The 14,210-nt window shown below is 40.7% G+C and overlaps 1 pseudogene; it reads right to left on the bottom strand.

Annotated features, from left to right (window-relative positions):
* Positions 1-1,252: 1,252 nt before the first annotated feature.
* Positions 1,253-2,615, bottom strand: LOC100481635 (annotated as a pseudogene).
* Positions 2,616-14,210: the final 11,595 nt, after the last annotated feature.

Genomic DNA, 14,210 nt, shown 5'->3' with positions numbered 1-14,210 from the left:
TGGCTTTGGTATCAGAGTAACGTTGGATTCATAAAATGAGTTTGGGAGTGTCCCCTCCTCTTCAATTTCTGGGAAGAGTTTGAAAAGGATTGATGTTAATTCCTCTTTAAATATTTGTTGGAATTCACCAGTGGAGCCATCTGGTGCCGGGCTTTTCTCCCTTGGGAGGTTGTAAATTATCGATTCAATCTCCTTACTTGTTTTTGGTCTGTTCAGATTTTCTGTTTCTTCATGATTCAGTCTCAATAGGTTGTATGTTTCTAGGAATTAATGCATTTTTTCCTAGATTATCCAATGTGTTGGCATATAATTGTTCATACTAGTCTCTTACGATCATTTGTATTACTGTGGTGTCAGCTGTAATGTCTCCTCTTTCATTTCTGATTTTAGTTATGTAGGTCCATTTTTTTCTTCGTCTGGATAAAGGTTTGTCAATTTGTTTATCTTTTTAAAAAACTAGCTGTGCACTTGGTTGATCTTTTCTATTGTTTTTCCTGTGTTTCATTTATTTCTGCTCTGATCTTTGTTATTTCCTACTTTCTGCTAACCTTGGGTTTACTTTTTCTAGTTCCTTAAGGGCTAAAGTTAGGGTTTTTATTTGTGATTTTTCTTTTTTGTTGTTGTTGTTTTAGGTTCCTGTCATTTTAATCAGGATTGCCATGAAAAGCAATAACCTCAGCTAACCACTTTGCCCTCCTTCTCCATCTGACCCCCATTCCCCTTCATATGCATTTAGCACAGGAACCCAAAGACACCCCCCCCTCCTGCCGCCGCCTCCATCTTCCCCATTCCTATTAGGGGAAGAAATGTCGCTAAATGGGTTCATTTTCTTCCATATAGCATGAAGCAGGATGAGTAAAACTATCTTTCTGAAGAGTTTTGTTGTGCTATTATCATAGGGTAGAGTCAGAGGCAGATTTAAGGGCAGGGTGAAGTTTGGGAATCTCTTAGAGATCAGAATTTTTTTCAGGGCCACAGAACCCATAGTTTGCTCAGAAAAGGGACTATGTCTGAGAGGAGAGGGGCTAGGCTGGGCTAGGTTGAAAGTTTTTCTCAAGAGTATTGTAAGGATAAGGGCACCTTAAAATCCATTCTCCTTCCTCTTTCCATACCTTCCCCAGCTTCCAGGTGGAAGAGTAGGGGTCTCCTGAGCAGGGAATAGTCATAGTTCTCTCAGGATTTCATCTGTGATTCCCAGGGCGGGCAGTGAGTAGGGCTTATCCCCTGGTGCTACCTGACCTTTTTCCTCAGCTCAGGATATTTTGTCTTTGCCTGTGAGCACCAAGTCCTGAAGGATGTCAGATGGTGTTACAATTTCCTTGACTGCATCGTTCTTATCCACCACTACAAATAGGCAAATTTCTGTTCCACCAGCCTGTTGATGATGGTGTCCAGAGTCTTATGCAAATAGCACTTGAGGACTTACTTACTTACTTATTTATTATTTTTAGATCTTATTTATTTTAGAGAGAGAGAGAGCATGAATGGGGGGAAAGGCAGAGGGAGAAGCAGATTCCCCGCTAAGCAGGGAAGCCTGACATGGGGCTCGATCCCAGGACCCTGGGATCATGAACTGAGCTGAAGGCAGCTGCTTAACTGACTGAGCCACACAAGTGCCCTGAGGACATATTTAAAGATTCTATCTATTTATTTGAGAGAGAGAGAGAACACGCATGCATGTGAGTGGCGGGAGGAGCAGAGGGGAAGGGTTGGAAAAGGGGAAAGAATCTCCAGTAGACTCCATGCTCAGCATGAGCCAATTGCGGGGCTCGATCTCACGACTGTGAGAACATGACCTGAACCAAAACCAAAATGGGGCACTTAACAGACTGAACCACCCAGGAGCCCCAAGGACACATTTAAAGTAATGTGATCAACGTTGTAGAGCTTTGGTCCCTGGCACATCCAGGTTAATGTAGATCTTTTCTGCTGCCAAATTGATAACCTAAAACTTGGTGTAGATGTCCACCACACACTCTTTCTCATCCACCACCAGCAGGGCTGAGAATCAGTGCTGTACAAAATGCCCAGAGCCACCTGGACAGGGGTGGTAGTGTGGCCCATAACAGTGTTGGCCTACATGCTAATCTACAGCTCTTCCGTAGACTTAGACATGAACTCTGGCTTGGGAAACACAGTGGCAAATGATTTGAAGAACTTGAGAATGCGCATATAGGTGAAGAGGTACAAGATGTTGCCTGATGCCAGGTCAATAACTGGCAGCCTGTGGGTCTTATTTTGAATTAATGAAGAGACAGCATTAAACAAGCTGACATTAGAAGCAATGTAGACAAGGGATTAAAGAAATCCTGTGGATACACTTCCCTCCAGGTTTCTGTCTCGCATTCTTCCAGCTCATAGATCTATACCAAGACTGGTTTATTAGTAACTGCAGGATATTGACGGAATCCTTGATGGCCAGCATGCCCACAAAACTTTGCTTCGTACTTTCCCACAAAGGGGCAGCTCACATACCATTAGTTGCCAAAAGGGTGGGGGGAAGCTTTCTTCATCCACAGGGAAATATTAAATGTAAACAAATTGGATCTTGTGGGAATCAGGTTATAGCTATGATGAGACTTCATAAAAGAAGTGTACATGCTATGGTTGCATTCTGGGGTCCCTTGAGGATGCTCATTTTCCAGAGCTGGAAGCTATCCCAAGAAGTGACCGTCTCCTTTGCAAGAGACACTGGCTGGATTCCTTTGCTTTAGGAAACATGCTCTGTTTTTTAACTCCATGAAGGCATTTATCGCTTTAAACTCCCCTCTCAGAACTGCTTTTGTTGCATCCCATAAGTTCGGTGTGCTGTGTTTCCATTTTCCTTTGTATCAAAATATTTTTGGGGGCACCTGGGTGGCTCAGTTGGTTAAACGTCTGCCTTCAGCTCAGGTCATGATCCCAGAGTCCTGGGATGGAGCCCCCACATCAAGCTCCCTGCTCATCAGGGAGCCTGCTTCTCCCTCTCCCTCTACTGTTCCCCCTGCTTGTATGCGCTCTCTCTCTCTGTCAAATAAATAAATAAAATCTTTAAAAAAGAAAGAAATTTTTTGATCTCCCTTTTGGTTTCTTCTTTGACCCAGTGGTGGTTCAAGAGTATGTCATTTAATTTCCACACATTTGTGGATTTTCCAGTTTTCTTCTTGTGATTGATGGCTATTTTCACACCATTGTGGTCAGAAAAGATACTTGGTATGATTTCAGTCATCTTACATTTGCTAAGAATTGTTCTGTGACCTAACACATCTATCCTAGAGGATGTTCCATGTGTGCTTCAGACGACTGTTCTACTGCCATTGCGTGGAATGTTCTGCATATATTTGGACTAAGGTGTACTTCAACTCCAGTGTTTCTTTATGGATTTTCTGTCCGGTAATCTGTGCATTGCTGTAAGTGAGCTCCTGAAGTTCCCTACTACTATTGTAGTGTTGTTTATTTCTCCCTTTAGATCTGTTAGTATTTGCTTAATATGTTCAGTGGCTCTGATATTGACTGCATATATACTTACAATTGTTATAGTCTCTTGATGAATTAACCCCTTTATCATATAATGACCTTTGTTGTCTCTTGTTACAATTTTTGACTTAAAGTCTATTTTGCTGATATAAGTATAGCTACTCCTACTCACTTTTGGTTTCCATTCGCATGAAATAGGTTTTTCTACCCCTTCACTTAGAGACTATGTATGTCCTTAAGGCTAAAGTGAGTCTCTTGTAGGCAACATACAGTCGTCTTTTTTTTTTTAAATCTATTCAGCCACTATGCCTTTTGATTGGAGAATTTAATCTATTTACATTAGAAGTAATTATTGATAGGTTAGTACTTATTAATGCCATCTTACTATTTTCTGGTTGCTTTGCATTTCCTTAATTTCTTTCTTCCTCTTTTGTTGTCTTTCATTGTGAGTTAATGATTTTCCATAGTAGTAAGCTTTGATCGTCTTTATCTTTTGTGTGTCTACCATAGGTCTTTGTTTTGTGGTTATCATGAGAATCATATAAAAGTTCTCATAGACTTAACAGTCTATTTTAAGATGATAATTTAACTTCAATCATATACAAAAATTCAGTCCTCTTACTGCCCTCCCATATTTTATGTTTTTGATGTCACCGTTTATCTCATTTATATTGTAGATCCACTAACATATTATTGTAGTGATAGTTACTTTTAATGCTTTTGTCCTTTAAACCTTTATATTACAATTAAGTGATTAGCACACAACCGTATTACAGTATTAGTATTCCGAATTTGACTATATACTTACCTCTACCAGTGTGTTTTATATTTGCATATATTTTCATGTCGCTAATTAGTGTCCTTTCATTTCTGCTTCAAGAATTCCTTTCAGCACATCTTGTAAGGCAGTTCTAGTGATGACAAAGTCCCTCGGCTTCTGTTTGTTTGGAAAAACTTTCTCTCTCCTTCATTTCTCAAAACAACTTTGCCAGGTAAATTATTCTTGGTTGATAGTTTTTTTTTCTTTCAGCAACCTGAATATATCATTTCACTATCTCCTGTCCTGCAAGCTCTCTGCTAAAAAATCTTCTATAGCCTTATGGGGGTTCCCGTATATGCGAGAATTTTTTTAATCTTGCTGCTTTAAAAATTCTTTTTCTGTGATTTTAGACAATTTTATTATAAAGTGTCTTAGAAAAGATCATTTTGGGCTGAAATTTTAGGGTGACTTAATAACTTTATGAGTTTGAATGTCCAAATCTGTGTTCAGATTTGGGAAGTTCTCAGCCACTATTTCTTTAAATAAGCTTTTTGTCTCTTTTCCCCACTCTTCTCCTTCTGGTAATCCAGTAATGCATGGTTTCTTTGAATGACATCTCATAATTCATATAGGCTTTCTTTATTCTTTTTATTCTTTTTTCTTTTTGCTCCTCTGACTGGATGATTTCAGATTATATGCCATCTAGTTCATGAATTCTTTCTTCTGCTTGGTTGAGTCTGCTGTTGAGCTATCATTCTCTTCATTTTAGTTATTGTATTTGTCAATTCTCGGATTTCTGTGTGTGTGTGTGTGTGTGTGTGTGTGTGTGTGTGTGTTTAATGGTTTCTGTTTCTTACTGAACTTCTCATTTTGTGCATGCATTGTTTTCCCAATTTCATTTAGTTGTTTATCTATGTTTTCCTGCAGTTCACATAATTTCTTTAAGAGAATTATTCTGAATTCTTTGTCAGATAGTTCATATACCTCCACTTCTTTAGGGTCAGTTGTTGGAGTTTTATTAGTTTCTTTTGGTAATGTCATGTTTCCTTGATTATTCATGATCCTTGTGGTCTTGGCTTTGGTGTCTGCACAATTAAGGAAGTAGGCACCTCTTCCAGTCTTTACACACTGGCTGCAACAGGCAAAACCTTTCACCACTTGGCCTCTCCAGCAATTCTGGGTGGGCCATCTGGTACCCATATATGGGCTTATTATTGGAGTCCTTTGGTGGACCGGCCATGCTTGGGTACATGGTGGTGGACCTGGATCCTGAGTCCACAGGGGCCATCCACGTGCTGGGGATCACTGGGGTGACCCCAGCATCTGGATCCAGGTGCGCTAGTAGTACTTGTCCAGAGAATGATTTGCAGAATTTTGATCTTCAGTAGTAGTGCAAATATATCCATCCCAGAAGGTATACAATGATCCATTAGGTAAGGAAGGAAAATAGTGGAACTTCTAATTATATTTATTCCTTACCTCTTTTCTTTTAGTTTCCATTTCATGAATGTTTTTTAATATACTGAATGTTCCATGCAATAATATGTATACATAAACTATAAATAAATACAGACATTTGTGGGGCTGCTGGCCCAAAATGTATACTGTTGAAGTGAGTGTTCAAACGAGTTTAGGGACCATTACTCCAAGCCACTACCTTCTACTTTCTCTTCTTACTGATTAACTTATAGCTTTCTTAATTACTAGCAGACCTGAAGATATATTCTTGCCACCTTGATAGAACTGTATTTTCTGAATATCTATAAAGCAATATCATCTACCAGAGATAGTGATTTTAGAAACTTTATCTGTTATGGGTCTCACTCTAGAGAGTAAATTGGAGAGGGTAAAACAGAATATATTTTCTGTGCCTTATGAAGTTAACTGGTTGCTGTTATAGACACAATGAGAATTAATTCTGTTCTCTGACCACCTGAGAATAACATTTTTAAGGTAAGGAATTGCCTATTCATTGAGACATAAGTCAATAAGTGGAGTCGACTAATGATAGACCAGGGAACAATCAGATACAATGTAGTAAATTATATTCTGTCATACTGTAATTCTTAATAACTCAGCTGTCACTCTAGACATTTTTGCATCTTTATCTGGAGAACGGAAAGAAATAAAATGTAGGCTATTACAGACAAGGTAAAAATCCTGGGATGTGGGTGGAAGGAAAGACTTTATGAAGAAGACTCTTCAACGGGGTGCTGATGGGTGAGTGAGAGTTCACCAAGGTGACAGGGCGAGAAATGGAAGAGAACGTCACAGACAGAGGGAGCGAAGTGTGCCTAGACACGGATGGAAGATCACTGAGAGAGGGAAAGGAGTGTGGTATGGCTGGAGCATACAGAGGCTGTGTGTGTTCTTGAGAAATCGCAGGAAGAAAGGTCAAAGAGGGGATGCCAAACAACACGGTCATTAAGAGTTAGACAAGCTTGGGATCAGATTCCTGCTCAGCCTTCTATTAGCTCTGTGATCGTGAGCAAGTACCTCTGTAATATACACAAATCCCTCTCTGTAAATGTTTAATAACAACACTAGCACCTCCTTCCTAGGGTTATTGTGAGTTTGAAGTAAGAGAATCCATTTGAAATGCTTAGATTGGCACTGATCACATGGTATCATTTAAGGCGTCAGTACAGAGAAAGTGTTGTTGTTATTGTCATTGTTATACTCCATACACATACACACACACACACACACACGCTAATAACAACTGTTAGATCATGGGATGGCTTACATACCACGTCAAAGAGTTCAGGCCTTATCTTTTGGGTCGGTATTTCTAAAATACAATCAATTTGTCTGTAAAACAAATGGTCTGCAAGTTGTTTGGCAGTTTCTGTGATATAAACAATGGGAAAATAGGTGCTTCAGAATGTTATAAATTTGAAAAGGAAGAAAAATTATCAAGGACTGTTATGTTCCTAATAATGGTGCAAGGGTGCAGGTGGCTCTGGGGCGCCTGGGTGGCACAGCAGTTAAGCGTCTGCCTTCGGCTCAGGGCGTGATCCCGGCGTTGTGGAATCGAGCCCCACATCAGGTTCCTCTGCTATGAGCCTGCTTCTTCCTCTCCCACTCCCCCTGCTTGTGTTCCCTCTCTCGCTGGCTGTCTCTATCTCTGTCGAATAAATACATAAAATCTTTAAAAAAAAAAAAGGTGCAGGTGGCTCAAAATGGTCAGACTCTTAGCAAGGTGTAGTTAAAATTCAATTACTTGGATATAGTTTATTTTAGCTTTATCATTTGCATATTATTGTTTATGTGTGTAAAATTTGCATTTTTTGTTGTTACTATTATGTTTTGTTACAGTTCTGATGAACAAAAATAGATTAATGACTAAAGAGTGGTTCATTGAAGTGTAAAAGCAAAGATAAAAATAGTAGTACAAACACCACAACTCAGAAGCGTAATTAGCAAACAGGACTCCAGGATCTGTTGGGACAAGAGCATCTGTGAATGTGAATGTGATGATTTCACCCAAGCAGCTGAAAGGCAAAGTGTGAATGGAAAGTGTGGCTATGAATATCTAAAAACTGGATTTTTTTTTTTTTGAGCAAGGGATTTATCCCCCTCTTGTTTTCAACGTACACTCTATTACAAAATTCTGTCGGAGAGCTTCATGATGCTTTCAGAGATGTCACATCATTTCCAAAATAGAATAACATCTCTGGTCAACCAGTAGATTTTCCTGGACTACAGGCAAAATATTTTGTGGTATGAAATTAATTAATTTTATTTCTAAATGCAAAGAAGCCAAACAATAGCAACAACAGATGAAAGTCATGCTGTGGGCAACATGCTTATAAAGCCAGCCTCAAATTCAGGACGAATAAAATGCCAGGAAAGAAAGCAAAAGTAGCCACAAGCAAACCTAATGACAGGGTTGTCTGCTGCATAGCACAAGGGGCACATAGATATGGTGGAACTATTATTGTAATGATGACAGCTGATACTTTGTTTTACAGCTGAGTGAAAGCACTAGTGGGGAAGGTATGAACCAGCTCTTTGCATCCCTGTGGTACATATATGAATGAAAAAGACACACTTGGTAATTCTGAGTTCTGTTTGTCAATTAATCTAATATTTTTGTGAGACATGAGGCAGATTAGAAGTGTATTTGAGGTAATGCTGTTGGAGGACCAGCTCTGTGTCCCGCAGAGAAAGATTTGGTGTATCAGTGTCTATTGCTACAATAATGCAAAAGAACCTCAAAATCCAGTCACTTAAATACTAAGAATTTATTTATCTCTCGAGTCTGTGGGCCAGCGGGGTGGTTCTTCCCATCTCAGCAAGTCTTACCCCAACATCAGTGTTAAGATGTAGGCAGGGTCAGCTACATAATTTGTGGAGCTCGGTGAAAAATAAAAATGCAGGGCCCCTTATTGAAAAAATGTTTAAGAATGTAATGACAATGGCAGCAGAACATTAGACCAAGCACGGGGTCTTCTTAACACAGAGCCCCTGTGTGACTACAAAGGTTACATGACCATGAAGCTAGCCTGGACTGTGTGTCATGTGGGCAGCTCTGCTTCTTTTGCCTGGCTTCTTTCATATGCCCCAGTATCAGGTTGGCTATTGTGGGATAGACTTATCTGGGACAACTGGGGTAATTCTATGCCATGCATCACATCCTTCATCAGGCTAACCCAAGCATGTTCTTACGGCAAAGCCCGGGAGCAAGGACAACCCAGCCCAAATATGCAAGCTCTCCTTAAGTGTCTGCCTTCTCACATTCTCTGACATCCCACTGGGTCACAGCACAGTCACACGGGGAACTCACAGATAGGGAGGATGCTACGACATGATAGGACAAGGTGGGGGGTGGGGAATTGTTCCATTTTTACCATCAAACTCCCTTGACCACTCACACATAGTGATATCTGAGTACTCAACTGCCCACCACTTTACTTCCTAAGAACAGTTATGCATGATCTTAATTAAGGGTCAAAGAAGTAATAAAAGTAGTTAGCCCAATCCCATCCCAGTCACTGAGCATATGTCTTTCCTGTGTGTTCTGTGGAGAAATGGGTGACGGGTGCTAAAACTGTTTCTCTGTGCTGAAGCATGCCGGAGTCCAAGGGGAAGGTACTCATGTGAATAATTGAAATGAGGGAGGAGATAAAATTTCTTTATCACACTAATGACTCTGTGAAAGACCAGAAATCGTAAATCTGGTACTTGTTGCCATTATCCGTGTTGTGAAGAAATGTTATCTCCGATTTCAAGTGATATGTCAACACATTGTGGTCAGGAGCTTGAAAAGCTTGAACCTCTCCTTTTAGGACTAACATAATAGGATATTATGTGCTGAGGGTATTCAGTGCTGTGGATAAGAGATCAGGAAATTGAACTTTGATGTAGGAGGCTTCATCGACAGGCATTGACTCTTTGCTAACACTTGATTTTCTTCATTCTCTGAAAGAAATCAATGATGTATTACTATTTAATAATCATACACATGGGGTGCCTGGGTGGCTCAGTCGTTAAGCGTCTGCCTTCGGCTCAGGGCTTGATCCCGGGGCTTGAGCCCGGCATCGGGCTCCTCCACTGGGAGCCTGCTTCTCCTTCTCCCACCCCCCCCACCCCCCGCCGCTTGTGTTCCCTCTCTCGCTGCTTGTCTCTCTCTCTCTGTCAAATAAATAAATAAAATATTTAAAAAAAAGAATAATTATACACAATGCCAGGAAACATGAAGAAATTCTTTCCAGAGCTGAAGTCAAACAAAAAACATTAGAAATTCATTTGCAGGGATGTATGGGTGGCTCAGTTGGTTAAGCATCTGCCTTCGGCTCAGGTCATGATCCCAGGGCCTTGGGATCGACTCTCTCTTTCTCTCTCTCTGTCTCTCATGAATAAATAAATCTTTAAAAAAAAATTCATTTGCAACTAGCACCCAAGTGAAACCATCCAACCTTTGAATAAGATCTGTTCTTTGACTTAGCTGTTCATGAAAGTGGTCTTTGATGGGGTACCTGGGTGGCTTAGTCAGTTGGGTGTCTGCCTTCACCTTAGGTCATGATCTCGAGGTCCTGGGATCGAGCCCCACATCAGGCTTCTTGCTCAGGGGGGAATCCTGCTTCTCCCTCTCCCTCTGCCTGCCACACCCCCTGCTTGTGCTCGCACTCTCTCTCTCTCTGTCAAATAAATAAATAAAATCTTTAAAAAAAAGAAAGAAAGAAAGAAAGTGATCTTTGATGAGAAACCTCACCACTGTTTCTAGGTATATGTCCCATCCACTTATACAAAACCATTGTCAGGACCACTAAACATTTGCTGCTTTATCTAATAGCCCATAATTCTTAGTACTTTCTAATTTAGTAGAACAAAAATAAGTTGAATCTGTCATTAATCCAGATACATATGTATTTATTTATCTGAAGTATATTATATATTTCAATAATTGACTGCAAACAATAGTATCCCTTTTACTGACCTGATATTTCTCACTATCCTGCTTTTGCAGTTTCAACTCTTTCTTCCCAAATTCAGGACCTGAGTATATTAAAATACTTCTTGTTCCTAGGGCTGGTAGACTGCCCTATCCAAACTCATGCTACTTATTATCCAGAATTCAGATACCAAGTATGTGTGAATCATACTGCATCCCTTGCTATATGAACTTGATTTCCAAACTCAAACTCTCCCCCACACTCTCATTCCACTAATTCTGGTGGTATTGACTCCACCCCATGCCTATGCAGTAGGTCTGGCCAATCAGAGTCTCCTGGTCATAGTGATTGGCTCAAGGACAAGTGATTGGTACATGGTCACAATAGAAAAAAAGAGATGCTGAGGCACCTGGGTGGTTCAGTCAGTTAAGCATTGAACTCTTGGTTTTGGCTCAGGTCATGATCTCAGGGTCCTGGAATGGAGCCCCACGTTGGGCTCTATACTCAGTGGGGAGCCTGCTTGAGATCCTTTCTCTTGTTCTCCCTCTGCCCCTCCCCCTGCTTGTGCTCTCTCTCTCTCTCTCTCTAAAATAAATAAATCTTAGAGATGCCGTGATACTTTTGCTGAGATTTCTGGCATAAGCTCAAGAGTTTTCCCTCTTAATGCAAATGTTAAAGAATATAGGGACAGTATTTCTTTTTTTTTTAAAGATTTTATTTTATTTATTTGACGGAGAGAGAGACAGCCAGCAAGAGAGGGAACACAGGAAGGGGGAGTGGGAGAGGAAGAAGCAGGCTCCCAGCAGAGGAGCCTGATGTGGGGCTCGATCCCATAATGCCAGGGTCACGCCCTGAGCCAAAGGCAGACGCTTAACGACTGAGCCACCCAGGCGCCCCGGGGACAGTATTTCTACAGCAATCTTATAACCACAAGGAATTTGAGAACAGAGCCAATACTGATAGGAAACCTGAGAAATGGAGGAAATGTAGATCTTGGTGATCTTGTTTGGGTTCTGCCTTTCCATTGGGAAATTTAACCCATTAATAATGATTGTGATTAATGTTTCCTCCTGTTGCATTTGTTTATTTTTATTTTTATTCTTCTAGATACATATGTCTGAGTCCATCCCAGAGATTCTAATTTATTTGGTCTGGAGTGTGTTCTGTACATTAGTATTTTTTAAACCCTCCCCAGGTTCTTTTAATGCTCAGCCAGGTTTGAGAACCCAAAATCTAATAGTCATTCTGTATTTTTGTTCATTTTTTAAATGTTTTATTATAAAATGCCACAAGTACAGAAGTATAAAACACACTGGAAAAAAGAACATAAAGCCAGCTTAAAATTTTTACATTGAGGGGCGCCTGGGTGGCACAGCGGTTAAGCGTCTGCCTTCGGCTCAGGGCGTGATCCCGGCGTTATGGGATCGAGCCCCACATCAGGCTCCTCTGCTGTGAGCCTGCTTCTTCCTTTCCCACTCCCCCTGCTTGTGTTCCCTCTCTCACTGGCTGTCTCTATCTCTGTCAAATAAATAAATAAAATCTTTAAAAAAATTTTTTTTAAAAATTTTTACATTGAGAAATGAAATATTACCAACACCCCAGAAGCCTGCTTCGTGACCCATCCTGATTTATCTTAAATCTCCTTAAACAGATATCTTCCTGGCAGTATCTAGACATAACACTGCAACTATATCTCCTCTGGGACAATTCAAGCCATAACATACTTTCAAGCTTTTTCCTGTCCCAACTCCAATAGTGAAATCTTAGGAAATTCTATTTAGATTTATTTACTTAGATACAGCCATAAGTTTTACTGGTTATTTTTAGATACCATGTTTCTTATGTCCACCTCTTCCTTTCTCTAGATTTTGCAGTGTTGGAAGCTGGAGCATCAGTCCAAATGAGAATCCCTGTTCTTATTTCAGGAGCCAATTCCTGAGATTCTTTTTTTTTTTTTTTTAAAGATTTTATTTATTTATTTATTTATTTATTTATTTATTTATTTGAGAGAGAGAGTGTGTGTGTGTGAGAGAGTGCATGAGAGGGGGAAGGGTCAGAGGGAGAAGCAGACTCCCCGCTGAGCGGGGAGCCTGATGAGGTGGGGGGGGGCTTGATCCTGGGACTCCGGAATCATGACCTGAGCTGAAGGCAGACACTTAACACTGAGTCACCCAGGTGCCCCAATCCCTGAGATTCTAAGAGATAGGGGGTAAACATACTGCCGGACTAAGTTGCTTATACTCTGTACTTCATGGTAGCTAAATATTATCCAGGCCACTGCTCACCTTCTTGTGCAGCCCCTGTGGTTACTCTGAAGTGTCCTACCTTGGAGAGGTATCCATGTGGCTGTTGTGGGGGCAGGCACCGGGGACAACCTTTCCCCTTGTCCCCAGTCTGGGCCTCTATTATGATAGAGGCCTTGTTAAGAAGGGCTCTGCTTCCCCATCCAGCCAACCTTCAAATTCAGACCCTTCCATGGGAAAGGTATTTATTCTCTTGTTCAAAAAATAGTCTTAAGGTCTTTACTCTGGAAACTTTATCCTCCTGGAGCTGCCAGCCAGAAGGGGATGTCTGATCCAGCCAGGCCAAACGCAGCCCTGTATTTAATTACCTCAAGGACTGCCCTGGGGGACCGCTTTCATTCTTTGTGTTTGTTTCCTCTAATCTTGGATTTCCCCCAGGCTTCCTTGGGAAGAGCTGACTTCCCTCCAGAGTGTTTAGCCTCAAGTTTCTCTACCCTGGTTTTGCCATTGATTCGAACCCTTCTGTAGTCTGTCTTACAAGAATTTGTCACCATTTCTGATTTACTGATTGCGATTCTTTCTTGTTTTTGGCAGTTATGGATCTATATGCAAAATTGCATGTATATGTAAGATATATACAGTAGCCCCCCTTAACCACAGTTTATATTGTCCAACACCCCCAGTGAATGCCTAAAACCACGGATAGTAGCAAACCCTGTATGTACCATTTTTTTTTCCTACACATACATACCTATGGTACAGTTTAATTTATAAATTAGGCACAGGGGCGCCTGGGTGGCTCAGTCGGTAAAGTGTCTGATGCTTGGTTTCGTCTCAGGTCTTGATCTCAGGGTCATGAGATCAAGCCCCGCATTGGGCCCTGTGCTCAGCCTGGAGTCTGCTTAAGATTCTCTCTCTTTCCCTCTGCTCCTCCCCACCATACTCGCTCTCTCTCTTGCAAATAAATAAATCTTTAAAAAAATTTTAAAATTTTTAATTAGGCACAGTAAAAGATTAACAATAGTAACAAATAATAGCACAATTATCGCAATATACAGTAATAAAAGTTATGCGAATGTCTCTCAAAGTATCTTATTGTCTGGTTCTCACCCTTCTTCTTCTTGTGATGATATGAAACAATAAAATGCCCATATGATGAGATGAAGTGAGGTGGATGACGTAGGCGCTGTGACCTAGCACTAGGCTACTACTGACCTCCTGATGATAAATCAGGAGGCTCATCCGCTTCTGGATGGCAGTTGACCCCAGGGAAACTTAAACGGTGGCAAGAAAAACCACAGATAGTGAGAGATNGCAATATACAGTAATAAAAGTTATGCGAATGTCTCTCAA

This window comes from Ailuropoda melanoleuca, chromosome 10 (genome assembly GCF_002007445.2).
Source record: "Ailuropoda melanoleuca isolate Jingjing chromosome 10, ASM200744v2, whole genome shotgun sequence".
In the NCBI taxonomy this organism is placed as follows: domain Eukaryota; kingdom Metazoa; phylum Chordata; class Mammalia; order Carnivora; family Ursidae; genus Ailuropoda; species Ailuropoda melanoleuca.
Note: the sequence above shows the minus strand (reverse complement) of the source record. Positions and strands in the feature narration are given on the sequence as shown.